Raw genomic sequence first — 14,014 nt, forward strand, 5'->3', positions numbered from 1 at the left:
TTTACTCTTAATTGTCAATAATATCATTTATGATAAATTATGTACGTAAGTACAGTCTACTGCTCAGTTCTCTGTTTCCGTCTAAACCCCCTTAGTATTTACTATATATTGTAGTTACGGTGTTCACTCTTCATAATATACTGTAGACAGAATTTTACTGCTGCTATAGCGCTGCAATTTTCGTCCTGTAACTTTATTTTACTGCGCTATTCTCCCTGCAAAGCTATCTGCGATATGTTCGATTGTGAATGACTACTGATTTTAAAATCAGATCTACCATTTCAACTGCTGAAAATTGGTGGTTAACATATTGAGCTAAAAAGCTCCTAATAAAAAAATAATAAAAAATGGGGGCCACCACAAAACATTTTGCCCAGGGGCCTCCACAAACCTTGATACGGCCGTGCCTACAAGACATATAAAGATGAAATTTTGTGTATCTATCAAAGGCAACATAAGTTATATCCTTCGACCCGTCTGTCTGGGCGTGAGATAACAGTCATCTTGCCATATCACAAAAACTAGCAACTGCGATTACATAACATTATATTAGTTAAAGATCCTGTCAGTTTAGGTTAGCAGAGCGAGCTAAGATGCCATGGGAACCGGGTTCGAACCCCGGCCTGGGCTTGGGTGCTCTTTGCGAGTGTTGTTCCTTCAGCAATATCATCAATCATCCTCTTTGTCTCGATTAGCCCAAAGTGGTAGAAAAGCGATGAATAACGCAAATAAAAATTAACGATTTGAATGACGCCCTAGGCTTCAGCCCACCTCTAGCCTACCCCTCGTTATGAAGCTGCTGCAATCTTTCGGTAAAATGTGAAATGTAAATTTGTCTTTAAATTTTTAAGGGTGCAATTTCTTATCTTTCAAGATTTCCAATAAGAACGTTTAACAACGACTTTCAAGTTTCATTTGCCGATTCTGGTTCATAATGCTCTTCTCCAGTAGATAATTGAATCGTGAGCGCTAAGGATCCTTTGTCAGTCTTCCGTTGGTACTAGTGCAGAAATCTCGTGTGAGATGACGTTACAGGGCAGTATCGAGAAGAGACATCTACGGTAAAAATTCGAACTACGTCAACAATTGGAATTTATCTAAGAGATGAGTATTGAAGTATTTTATTAGTCGGGACGAGGTCAGAGTGGGAAATTTTTAAGATCTCGACATTCGGGACCTGAATAGAATGCCCTTTCCCGATCAAGCCGGGAAATGGAGGTTTCCCGACACTCTAAAAGTCTGGAAGTATAAGCACTATTTACCCCCTCTGAAATAGAAACTGCTAATTTCAAGAAATTCCAGATACTTATAATGCGCAGAACATCGAGCACTTTTAAACACGGCCATTTGGAATTTCTCGAGACTGGTCGAGAAATCATTTCCCAAAGTCCTCATCGGGATTAATTTTTTCCCCCGATTCCAGTACCTCGAGATCCTGCATACAAATTCTAAGCAACGACAACATTATGAGTATATCCCGTACGCATACGAACACAGTAAATAAATATTTTCAACAGCGAACTAAGAATGAATGATTTTTCACTTACCAAATAATCTGGACACTGCTTTGCTTATCATCTTCTTAATTCTTTCATTTTTTTGTTAAATGTTCTAGTGAGAATGGGCTGCAATGAAGTTGTAATCATGAACTTAAACTCATTCAGCCAAGGAAATATTGCTCTCTACTGTGATCGAGAATATATTCTTATTCCAGTGTGACCTTTATATCTCCTCTTTCCGTCATATTATGTCCATATATTTGCAATGTTATAGTGTTTTTTTGTTTCAGCTACATCAGATTCACTTTGAAGACGAACCAGCTTTGGACTTCGTAAAAACTTTGGGGATTGATTATTTAATATTACCTTTATTTGTATTTGAGCTTGAAAGAGTGTCTCAAAACACATAAACACACAACAAACTATCAAAATCTAAAAAATTAAGTAAGCGACAACATTTACTGCACTATGGATCGAATACCGCGAACCAGTGCTGGCAACTGACCCTCTCTGACTAAGCTGTGTTATCAAAGTTATCACCAGGCTATTTTATCAGACATCCGAGCACCCTTGGGCATCTGCATCTCACGCCACTGTTCGATTGGGAGGTGTTGTATTGTGGGCACAGACAAGCCTGTGATGGTGGTCTCCAATGTATATTGATTCCCTATATAGGCATTCGGTACGCTAAAGATGATGATGATATAAATAATACTCTTATTTACGAACCCATAACCAGTGGCGTAGCAATATATCGCGATTCCTTGGGCGAGAGTAGAAGGCGAGGCCCCTTCCGTTCTTTAGAGATATGTCACGGATATGTCAGCATCTTATCGTATTTAAATAACAATAAATTACTGACGAAAATTATATTTCACTCACCCTTAAAATGTATCTCTGTTTTCCGGGAGCTGAAATCTCAAGCTGTAGAACAGTCCCGTACCCATGGGAGGGACCATGGGGTCATACCCCCCTCGAAAAATGAAATATTATGATGTGAAGATATAAAAAACTACGAAAATAATATTGACGATTTTTCAGTTTGTGCAAGATATTCGATTTCGTCCTTGCATGTACGTATTACTGGGTTATTTGTGGAGAGGGACGGGTTCCAGAAGTCTGCAGTCTGCAATTTTCCCTTTATTTCCATTGATGCAAGTCTACAAGACATCATGATTTAGTTGGGACAGTCCATTCTTTTTAATTTCCGTCCAGATTTTTTTCAAACTGAGGTCGTGTTGCGAAAATGCTTTTCTTTGTTGTTGTTAATTCACATTTAGACATTTTTTTTCATTTTAATAATTATTGCTAATGCGTATAATTCAGTTTATAAATATATTATTTTCTAACCATAGAATTATCATGGCTGTTAAATGGTGCTGGTATAAGAATTTTTTTAAAAAAAATGTTTTAAAAAAAGGTAATTTGCGGAACACATTACTATTCGAATACTTTTGAGAATTGAATCTATGTCTGTAAGCGACTTGTTGTTGATTGTCGGATCGGGGGGGTCTATCGGTGAGATGTTTTTTTTTTCCGCTTTAGAGTAGACCATAACATTGCACCTCTATCATTGTACAGCCAATGGCAAAGATAATAGAAAGCAAATTGTCCATTATTATTTTCATTCTGTTTTTACTCTACATCTTGTGTTGTTATAAGGAGTGGACTTCTGTTGATGCCAGGGGAGGCGCCAGGAGGTGCTTGAGCACCCCTTTCTTTTCTTCCGCACCTCCTACGTTCCACTGAAAACACTTGAAAGAGGTGCCGATAATCATACTTTCCTGTACTGGCGGCAGCCTCAATAAAGATGAGCGTTCGTCAGTATTGCTGCTAAGAATTGTTTCTTCTCTTGTTTATTCAACTGGTCTGTTTGTGGTTTTCGATAATTGCCTGTAGCTTAATATGAGTTATGTTTTTTCTTCTTTTTCTTTTTCATTGTTGATAAATGGCATATTTTCCGCCTACTTGTTCATCCTCACACTGGAGACAAAATTTCAGCTGCTTTCAACGTATCACCAGGTCGTGCTCAGGAAATTCTTTAAGATGATGCGAGTTGTAACGTGAAGGATAATTCTTGTTAATGCGTTTTATGTATTTGTTCCACGAAACATGTCTAGTAAACATTTCAGGCTTTTTCAAAAACTGTTAGGAAGAGGCCCAATGTTCACGAAGAAAGTTCGGTGCTGGGGACAGTGAGGCGGAAGGGATTTTAACGAATGCGAAGTTGCTGTCCACTTTGCGTTTTCAGATGGAAGGTACACACTGGCGGTTTCAGGATTTGTGAACAAAAAGTACGATAGGAAAAACTGCGCCCCCCTGTACTTATACAGAATGAAAATCGATTACACAGTTTCACACCGTCTTTTATATATTACAATACCTTTATCAATTGACGTGTCTAATGTACAATTTGCTCAAAAAGCGAAGCAAGTGCAAAAGCAAACCTATTTTTGCATAAGTGCGTAAACTATTTTTGTTCACATTGAATTTCAATAAATTTCAAATTTCCTGCTTTTCCGTTGATCCATTGATACTTTTGTACAATAAAATTTGCTCGTGGATTTCTCTTCTAGGAGAATGTATTATACATAATTTTATCTAGCAATTTTATATGTAGTATCTCTATGACGATTTATACAAGTTTAATAATACAGTATAATGAACGAAAGAACTTTTTGGAATATAGAGCACTAGTAAAAAGGATCCCATATTATACAGGCATAGAATTAACATTTAATTATTAATATGTAATAATTAAATAATATAATTAATGCCTCTATATTATTAATGTATTTTGTATTTGTTAAAATAAAATCTAGTACATGATACGAGGTATTACATACAATATTTTTTTCAATATGTGTTCCGAAAGACGAAAGTTAACTTATGATCGATCATTGATTTCTGTCCTTTCCAAAATATTACCATCCACCTTACATCTAAGCAGACGAAATCTACCTTTCTCTTGTGGCGCCGGTGCCATAAGGTTTATTTAATTTTCCTCTATTTGTACTGAAATGTTTGTGCATGTTAAAAATATCAAGGTTAATTAACAGTTGAGTTTATAATAGAAGCCTACGAGGGCCGTATAATCTGTATCTATCAATGCAATGCGAAATATTAACATTTCTGCACAAGTTTCGTTCAACAAACATCATACATAAATCATCGAGTCGATCTTATGTCATGGTGGTTCTTATTTTTGGTTTTACCAAAGTCAACTTCCAGATACATCTCTTTACGCTGGCTGTCGAAATTGGTATGCACAAAAATGATCTAATGATTGACTTTACTGTTGGGTAAAGAACAGCTCTCGCTGTCGCTGCAGATCTGAAACACTCCACCAATAAGGGAAAGGTCCTAGCTTCAAAAAACTGCTTATCGTTTCTCAACAGGCAATTTCACCTTCCAGAAGAGAATAGTCTACGTCGCAAAACTCAGCCACCCTCTCTGATCACTTTGTTTTAAACGTTTAAAACACACGGCTTTGTTTTTTTACAAATGTTTTAAACGTTTAAAACAATGTGTTTTAAACATGTTTTTTTAGAAGTGTTTAAAACACATTTTGGTACTTGATATTTTATAGTCTGTGATATTTTTTTTTGTTTGGCAACCCTGTCTTTTCATTAAATCTCCGCGCTTTCCAGATTTCACCAGTGCACCGTTGATGCACGCTTCGGTTTTCCGTATTTCACCGGAGTGCACCAAAGCTTTCACCAGGTTATACCATGACGTCATCAATTTACACCAACCTCAAGAGGTGGTGCGGCTGGTGAATCAAAATGGCGTCGTCTGCACTGAAGCTTCTTCCGATTCGTGATATGCGTTCTATAGGCAATAGTACGGAATATCACGCCAATTTTGGTGCACGGAGGGCGAATAAAGTGGATGCAGGCATAAACTGTTAACATTTCTAATACTAGTACTCCTTCACTTGCACGCAGAGTGAAATAAAGTTTGCCAATGCATCAAAACATGCGTTCATCTTCTGCTGCAACATGCAGGAAAGCATCTATTTGCGAAATTCGATATCATTACAAAAGAATACCACTTAAATTCGTACTGCATATGCAAAGTAAGATGTCGTTAAGTGAAAATATATAATATTCATGAAATATCTTCTGTGATTTAGTCACCAATGGTGATTTTTTCTGATAAACGCAGATATGTGCGCGCATTCCGAATCTCCCTTCCATTTGTTGCAGCATGAAGCTTTCCGAATTTCACCGAAATTGACGTCATTTTTGGTGTACCAGTCTGATGCACGCTGGTGAAATCTGGAAAGCGCGGTCAGTGTCAATTAATCCGTGCTTTACGGGTCTCACTTATCGGCAGTGTTGTGCGTCTACGCGTAAACAACGATAGTCTACATTCTACACGTAGACTATTGGATGCACGTAGATTACGTAATCTATGTAAACAACATGGCAAAAGCTGATAACTTAGCAAAGGGCGCCGTGGAATACAAAAAAATTATACTGCGTATCAGTTGCTGATGTGTGAGAACTCTTCGTACTATTTCTTCCAAATTCGAACAATTTCTCACCTAGGAAGAAACCAAATGTAGGATATATTCTAGCGTTTTATGGGGAAAAGACCACTCCTGCCTCACGACTGCCATCTGTTGTTGTTTGTTGCATACTATTTATCTTCTTCCATAGTTGGTAATAGAAGAGAAGAGAAATTTTGTTGTAAATAGGGTTCTTTTCATTTCTTTAGGAAACAATATAGTTGAAAATGTCACTTTCCTTTCATGAAAGCCTTGAAAATTAATTTAGTGCACTTTAGATTGTCTACGTAGTCTATGTAAACCAGAAAACTATGTAATCTATGCGTAGATTACCTGTAGACAACGCATATAGACGTAAACTTATAGTCTACGGCACATCACTGCTTATCGGACAACATTTGATCAACCTTATGTACTGACGTCATGCTGACGTCACGGGAGAAAGCTTTTTAATTTTAGGCTTAATGCCTACGTTGTTAGGTTAGGTAGGCTAGCTACGTATGCACAAGGTAGCAAAACTGTTGTGCGACAAGAAAGACCTGTGCTTTACTGTAGAAAGCAGTGGCGGAAAAGGGGAGCTATTATTACTCCAACTTTTGTCCCTGCAGTAGAGATGTGGAGGATCCCAAAAAATCGGAACCGGGATCGGGAAAAAAAAATCCCGTTCCGATCCCGACTTCGGGAAATGACTTCCCGACTTTTCGGGAACCCAAGCAGTCGGGAAATACCGAATGGTCATTTTAAAAAGTCGTCAATTCTCGACGTTCTCTGCATTGTAAATGTCTGGAACTTATCGGAAATTGTTAGTTTTTGTACCAGAAGTGCAAAAACAACAATTAAGATGGAAATTACGTGTAGAATTCGAGATTTCAAGAGTTTTGGGAAATTTCGAACATATCCCGTCCTGAAATTTTCCGGACTTGTCGGAAAATTGAGAATTTCCCCGTCCCTAATGTCGGGATTTAAAGAATTTCCTGTCCCGACCCAAAAAATTCTGTCCCGCACTCCCCTGCCCTCCAGTATGGTAAACCTTATCTCCAAAGGTATATAAACTCTCCTTGCCGCCACTGTACTCATAAAAATGAATAATGTTTCTTTAACGACCTTAACTATAAGGCAGTGTCTGCTGCCACGTTCTTTTTCTGCTGGAACCTCAAAAAAGATGCGCGTGGCTGTAGACTCGGTCTTTGTTTTATCGTGATTTCATCATGCTATGTATGCTATTACGTCTGTAACAAATACTGTGAAGTTGTAGCGATTACTTTCACAAAAAATGTTTTAAGATTAGGTCCCTCAGCATTCTTCTAATAATAAACCTAAATGCTCTCGTAGTTAGGTTAGGTTCTGTTAGCATTAAAATAATATCGCTAAATGCTTTCTAAAGAAAAAGGTTCTAAATTACCTGTACATTCATTCCCACTAATCATAAACTTGCATTTCTCTCGTCTAAATCTGTTCTTAAGATTTGTAACATCCTCTTAGCAGACGAATTACGTGGCAGCAGCAAATTTGAAGCTTATTCTTACTGCTGACACGTGCGTGGCAGCAGACTCGGCCTAACTATAATTTACTGGGAAAAGGTTGACTTTCTTTTGTTTAAAACATGTTTTAAACATGTTTTTTTTTAATTCGTGTTTAAAACTATGTTTAAAACAAAAAAACATGTTTTAAACATAAAAAAACAGTTTGTTTTGTTCTTTTTTAAAAAAACACGAATTTTGCCAACCCTGGTAAATTGTAACAATTTTGACAAATGATGCATTTTCTACGAAACTATTTATCTTTGCAGCGTGTAAATAGGCATGGAAACACTACAATAAGTTGTTATTGATATTATGGACTCACAATCTCGCCATATACCGGGTGTTCCGTTCAAATCTCCCTAATTTCAATTAATTACTGTGAACGAAGTACGATGAATTGTGAAATAAGTGTAACACCAAACGAAAGGCCAGATCTTCAAGTTTTGTTTTCATGACTTGAAGTTGTCCGTTTGCTAGGGTGACCAGACACATACATTCAAAAAAGAGGACAGAGCATGGCGAAAAAGGAGGACAAAGCCCAAGCAAAGAGGACACCACAAAAAAATCGCAACACATTTGCCATTATTACTCTTAACTGTAGCTAACCCGAGGGAGGTGGAAAGGGGGGATTGGCTGTCAGACCCCCACCTCTTCATAAAGACAAATGTAACGTACATAGGGATCAAAATGGGCCGGAGCTGACCGGAACAGCATTCCGGTTTCATGAATATCTGGAACCTTCCCGTTCCGTCTCGTCACTGTCGTAATCGGAGATAAAAAACAGACAACAGCATGATAACGAAAGTAAAGCGTTCCGTTTTGTGCACATTTCCATTTTGAACCCTAGGCTGTGCCGAACAGAATTTTTTTGGTCGGGACGGAATCGGCAAGGGAGATGTTTTTACATCTTTGCGATCGGGATGGGATGAATTCGCAATTTCAGGACGGAAAATGTTCAAAATTTCCCCCACTGCGGAAATCTCGATTTCTACACGTCATATCCCATTCAGTGATTTTTTTTTTTTGTATTTCTGAAATAAAAAAAATAAATTCCAAGAAGTTTCAGACACTTACAATGCAGAAAACATCAAGAATGTATCACTTTTTAAAAAGTCCATTTGGAATCCTGACTGTTCGGGATCGTTTAACCTATATCCAAAATTGAATTAATATTTTATGTAGTTTAGGTTGGGACAAGAAATATAATTTCATTGCCGTGAACATTTTTGGCACTCTTTCATCAACAGGGAAAAGTGACTGACTACACCACACTACATATTGGTGGTCCTCCCAGCTAGATCAGAGGGATCCGCTGACCAACGACAAGTGCGGTCCTCCATTCTATTGGGGCTTAGACGTAGAGCTGACAACTCTGCACTGTAAAAAGATATGTCAAAAATCAGCAATATGAGGCCATGGATGTTCCGAAGGTAAAATATTCCGGAGGTAAAATAGTCTCCCATTCGGATCTCCGGGCGGGGACTACTTTGGGAGATCCCTGGACTAAGAATAAGATCTACATTAGGTCGAAACCAAGTGTTAGGTAATAGTCATAATCTAATTATTGATAACTTGTTTGAACCAGTTTCCAAATTCAATTATTTAGGAGTAATACCAGGGGCGCGAATGTCAAAATTATTGGGGGGACTTTGATCACTGAAATAAATTGATGAATGACTCACTCCCTTCCTTTTTTAAGTTTTGGCCTCAGTGTTCGGAATCTCGTAAAAGCCCATGAATTCCTCAAAAATATTAAAATTTTCATTTACAGTTCGAATCAGAATGTCAATTGTTCACGAATGGATATGTCACAAGTTTTGTCAACCATAATAGCAAAATGTTCCCGACTTTTAATATTTGCTACCACGGAGCGGGAAAACAGATCTCCCTTATATATCAATGATCTCGTTCTGAATGTCATGTAAGAGCCATTTGTAGCCCGAACGTCCCATCCACTCTCCTAGGGCCGGTTGTATAAACATCACTAAGTGGAGATCAGATTTGATCTACGATCCGGTAGTGAACTAAGTTCAAGCTTCTATCATGTTGTTTAAAGCTAATTGTCGATTTGTGGATCTTAGATCAAATCCTGATCTTGGGTCAAAGAAATACGTTTGGCAACGTGGCAAATCCAGAAATGTCGCTAGTGTGCCTGTGATGTTGCCAATTGTCCAACACTGAACAGCAAACATTTTAAAGTCGGTTTCGGAAAATGCATGTATTTAATATTTGAATATATAATAAATCTGAGGTGCTGGATGTAGTATATATTCGAACATGTTGCAAATTTAGTAAAATCACGTAAATTAGATACTAAACGGCCATTTATTGCTTGTGCACGTTCCACATGGATGATTTGTTCTTGACAACGAAAGCAACTATCGGTTCGCGGTTGCAAAGGGGAGAAAATATGCTTGCATAAATAGATTTTTTTTAAAAAAAAATCTATTTCTTTTTAATGCTAAAAAGAGATATAAGAACTTTCTTATACTCGGATTTGGAGCTTTTGTTCATGTAAGAAGATGTTTATTATATTTATTTTGTGATTACACGACAACATGTTACAGGTGGACCATTAGTTCCTGTAAGTAATATACGGAATTTTCCTTGCACTTCAATAGCCTACGTTGTGAAATGTAAAATGTGTTTGCGTTTTCCCGAATGAAAATAAATATTGAAACAACAGTGACGCTTGTCCTCTCGGATGTAAATTATGCACAAAACAAATAATATTCGAAATAAAATATGTGTAATTTATATATCGGGAGAGAAAGCTTTACCAACTAAAATGCAACGTGCTCTGTTCATCAAGCAGTAGATATACAGGGTGTTGCAAAATACCTGTTACAACGCTTGGGAGGTGATTCGATAAGTAAATACAAGGAAAAAATGCCATGTGAAAAAATGTCGAAATCGGCACCGTTTGCGAGCGACAGGCGTGCGAAAATCGCCTCACACCATGTGTAAAGCACAATAACTCAAGAAGGAAGAAAGATATCAATGTCGGATTAAAAGAATACAAAGAAAGTCGTGCCTGACGAATACAATGGTGCAGCAATTGAGGCTCAGTGTAAATTGCGCAAGGGGACTCTCAAAGAAAGTGGGCAATCCCCTGATGGAAAATATAGGAAATTTACTACTATTTTCTACATAATGTTGAGATCGGAATGTAGGCAGTAAAAAATGACGACGTATGTCCACATGTCCCACTACTGCTGGGGCACCGTCCCGCACTCGGGACATAGGAAATTCACTCGAAAATGACGCTATGCCGTCAAATTACGCTCAGATTGATTTCAGCTAATTGATACAGAAAGCCCCACTAGAGGCGCTGTGAGTGTAGGTCACCTGTTACGTATTAGTGTTGGTGGATACTACGTAGAGAGTGTAGTCGACCGTTGTTTTCCTGTCTTGTTCTGCGTCTCGCAGCGTGGAGTTTAGTCTGGCGTGTGTGTATGGTTGAATTGCGCCAAGGAATATTGTACGTAGAGTACGTATTCCCGTGTTCTTTCTCGGTTTGCAACAACTGCGTGGACACCTGTGTGACATTACGTGGGTGCTAATCACGGTAGTTGTGATCCGTCACTCGGAGGGAAAGTGCCCCTGTTGCTGGGCAGTTCTCGAACAGGAGAATGGTAAAGTACTCTACCCACGAGCTTGCTGATATGCATCTCGTTTATGGAGAGGCAAACCGAAACAGCCGTGAAGCACGGCGTTCGTATCAAGAGCGTTTTCCCAATAGGCGGTTACCAGCACATGCACTCTTTCAAAGACTTGATGCTCGACTGCGTGAAACTGGATCTCTACTACCCCGTAGGTGGGATTGTGGAAGACCCCGCACTGTGCGCACCGTGCAATTTGAAGAGGACGTGTTGGACGCGATACGAGACCGTCCTGACACCAGCACACGTGTCATTGCTCGTACTCAACAAACCCACCATAGCAATGTGTTCCGCGTTCTTCAGGAGGAGGGATTGCACCCATACAAATTGCATAAGGTGCACCACATACTGCCCACGGACTTTCCCCTACGCATGGATTTCTGCCAATGGTACGTGCAACAAACTCTTGCCATTCCAGATTTCCCCAACAAGAGTTTTGTTGACCGATGAGGCAATATTCACCAGGGACGGCATGTTCAATAGCCACAACAGCCACGCCTGGGATATGGACAATCCGCATGCAATCATTGTGCGCCATCATCAACATAGGTTCGCAGTGAATGTGTGGTGTGGCGTAGTAGGTGACCACTTGATAGGCCCGTACATTTTGCCTTCTACTTTGTGTGGTGGGAAGTATCGGGTGTTTCTACATAACGTATTACCTGAACTTTTGGAAAACGTGCCACTGGCAGGTAGACAACGTATCTGGTTTGAACACGACGGCGCCCCCGCACATTTCGACCGGGGAGCCAGGGCCTTACTCAACGATATTTTCGGCGATCGTTGGATTGGCAGGTGTGGACTTTTACCGTGGCCACCTCGTTCCCCCAACCTCACATCACTGGATTTCTTTGTGTGTATAAAACCCCTGTGGAATGTACTGATGATCTCGTTGCTCGTGTTAGTGCCGCTGCTGGGACAATTGGTGACATGCCAGAGATATTTGCGCGTACCAGACAATCAGTGCTTCGCCGATGCCATCTTTGTCTTGAAGTCAATGGCGGACATTTTCAACAACGTCTCTGAGTATAACGGTGTTTGTGAGCCCCTATCAGCACCGCATAGTGTCCTTTAGTGAAAGGTGCGAGTGAAAATGCTGGATATCGCTGTACTTCATACCGTCGATCTGCATGTGCGGAGGTTGTGCGCTTCTCAGTGGAATCCCTTCCAGATGTGCTGTGACTGGAAATGTTACATGCCATTGTGTGCGTTTTCTCGCCATTCTCCGTCTTCATTCCTTCGAGGATTACCCAGTTTCTTTGGGGAGCTCTCTTGTAGTGTATGTACAGCTTGGCGACATGTGGCCATTGTTTAACTTTTGTTTTTCGTACTGGAAAGTAGTGTGTCAACATTAAGGGATTGAAAACGTTTTTCATGATTTTCCCGTATTTTTTTCCATTTTTGGATGGTGTCCCAGCAGTAGTGAGACATGTGGACATACGTCGCCAATTTTTACTGGCTACATTCCGATCTCAACATTATGTAGAAAACAGTAGTAAATTACCTATATTTTCCATCAGGGGATTCCCCACTTTCTTTGAGAGTCCCCTTGCGCAATTTACACTGGGCCTCAATTGATGCACCATTGTATTCGCTAGGTACGATTTTGTTTGTATTATTTTAATCCGACATTGATATATTTCTTCCTTCTTGAGTTATTGTGCCATAAACATGGTGTGAGGCGATTTTCGCACGCCTGTCACTCGAAAACGGTGCCGATTTCGACATTTTTTCACATGGCATTTTTTCCTTGTTTTTACTTGTCGAATCACCTCCCAAGCGTTGTAACAGGTATTTTGCAACACCCTGTATACACTACAACCAAAGTTACATGATCTGTTCCATTCTGCGGACAACATTGAATTGCAATAACACTTGGCTGGATGCAGTAAAGCGAAATGGTAATATTTTTATACTCCCTCTTCATCCCAACGCAGGTTTTACAATGATATCATATCAACAAGAAAATGTAAGAGGGTCTATTTTCGGTTTGTATCAACACTCGATTGTTCTCAAGTTACTTTTCTCTGATCGTGCAATTAAACGATGTTACAAATTTCAAGAAAAAAATACAGGTATTTCAAACAGTAAATAACAACGAGACCCGATATATGGACAGAAAGAAAAATGGAAGAAAGATTTATCATTGTTCACCTCGTTGTGCATGCTTCTTCTTTTATTATTATGAAAACAGGATTTTATGCATTGATTCTCCCGTCTTGCCGCATACGTTCACTTGCAACACATTTTACAAGCAAATATTCGTTAGTACAGCCATGTTACAACAGCTGATCTACAGTCAATGTCTGCTGATCGGAGAAAAATCGCGGATCAACTTTGATCGCAGATCGCAGGTATTTAATCTCAGTTCAACTTTTATACAACACAAAATCGGAGTTCAGCGTGACTGCAGATCAATTTTACTGGCTAATCGAGGATCAACTGTTTTATACAATCGGGCCCTAAGTTCATGCACATCTTCTTTTGAAACTCTTTTTAGTAAAAATGTTAACAATACTCACAATTATATACTTAGTATATAGTAATAAGTCATGTGTTTTACTGTATCTGGTCGTAGCCCCCCCCCCAAAGTTGATGGTTTAGCGGTCTCAGCCCCCAAAGTTGATGGTCTAGACATTGGTTCTTCAACTGTGGGAACTGTGGGGAATGATCTCTGAAGGGGGTCCGCCGGTCTAGGAAAGTTCAAGAACAGAACATTTCAAATGTGTATTTAAAGTTAAGTTCATGTGGCACAATTCAGAGTAAACTTTACAAGAGAAGCAAAATAATACATTAGATACTCTTAAGCAAAATTAT

Source organism: Lepisma saccharinum, chromosome 25 (assembly GCF_977018435.1).
Source record: "Lepisma saccharinum chromosome 25, izLepSacc3.1, whole genome shotgun sequence".
NCBI lineage: Eukaryota > Metazoa > Arthropoda > Insecta > Zygentoma > Lepismatidae > Lepisma > Lepisma saccharinum.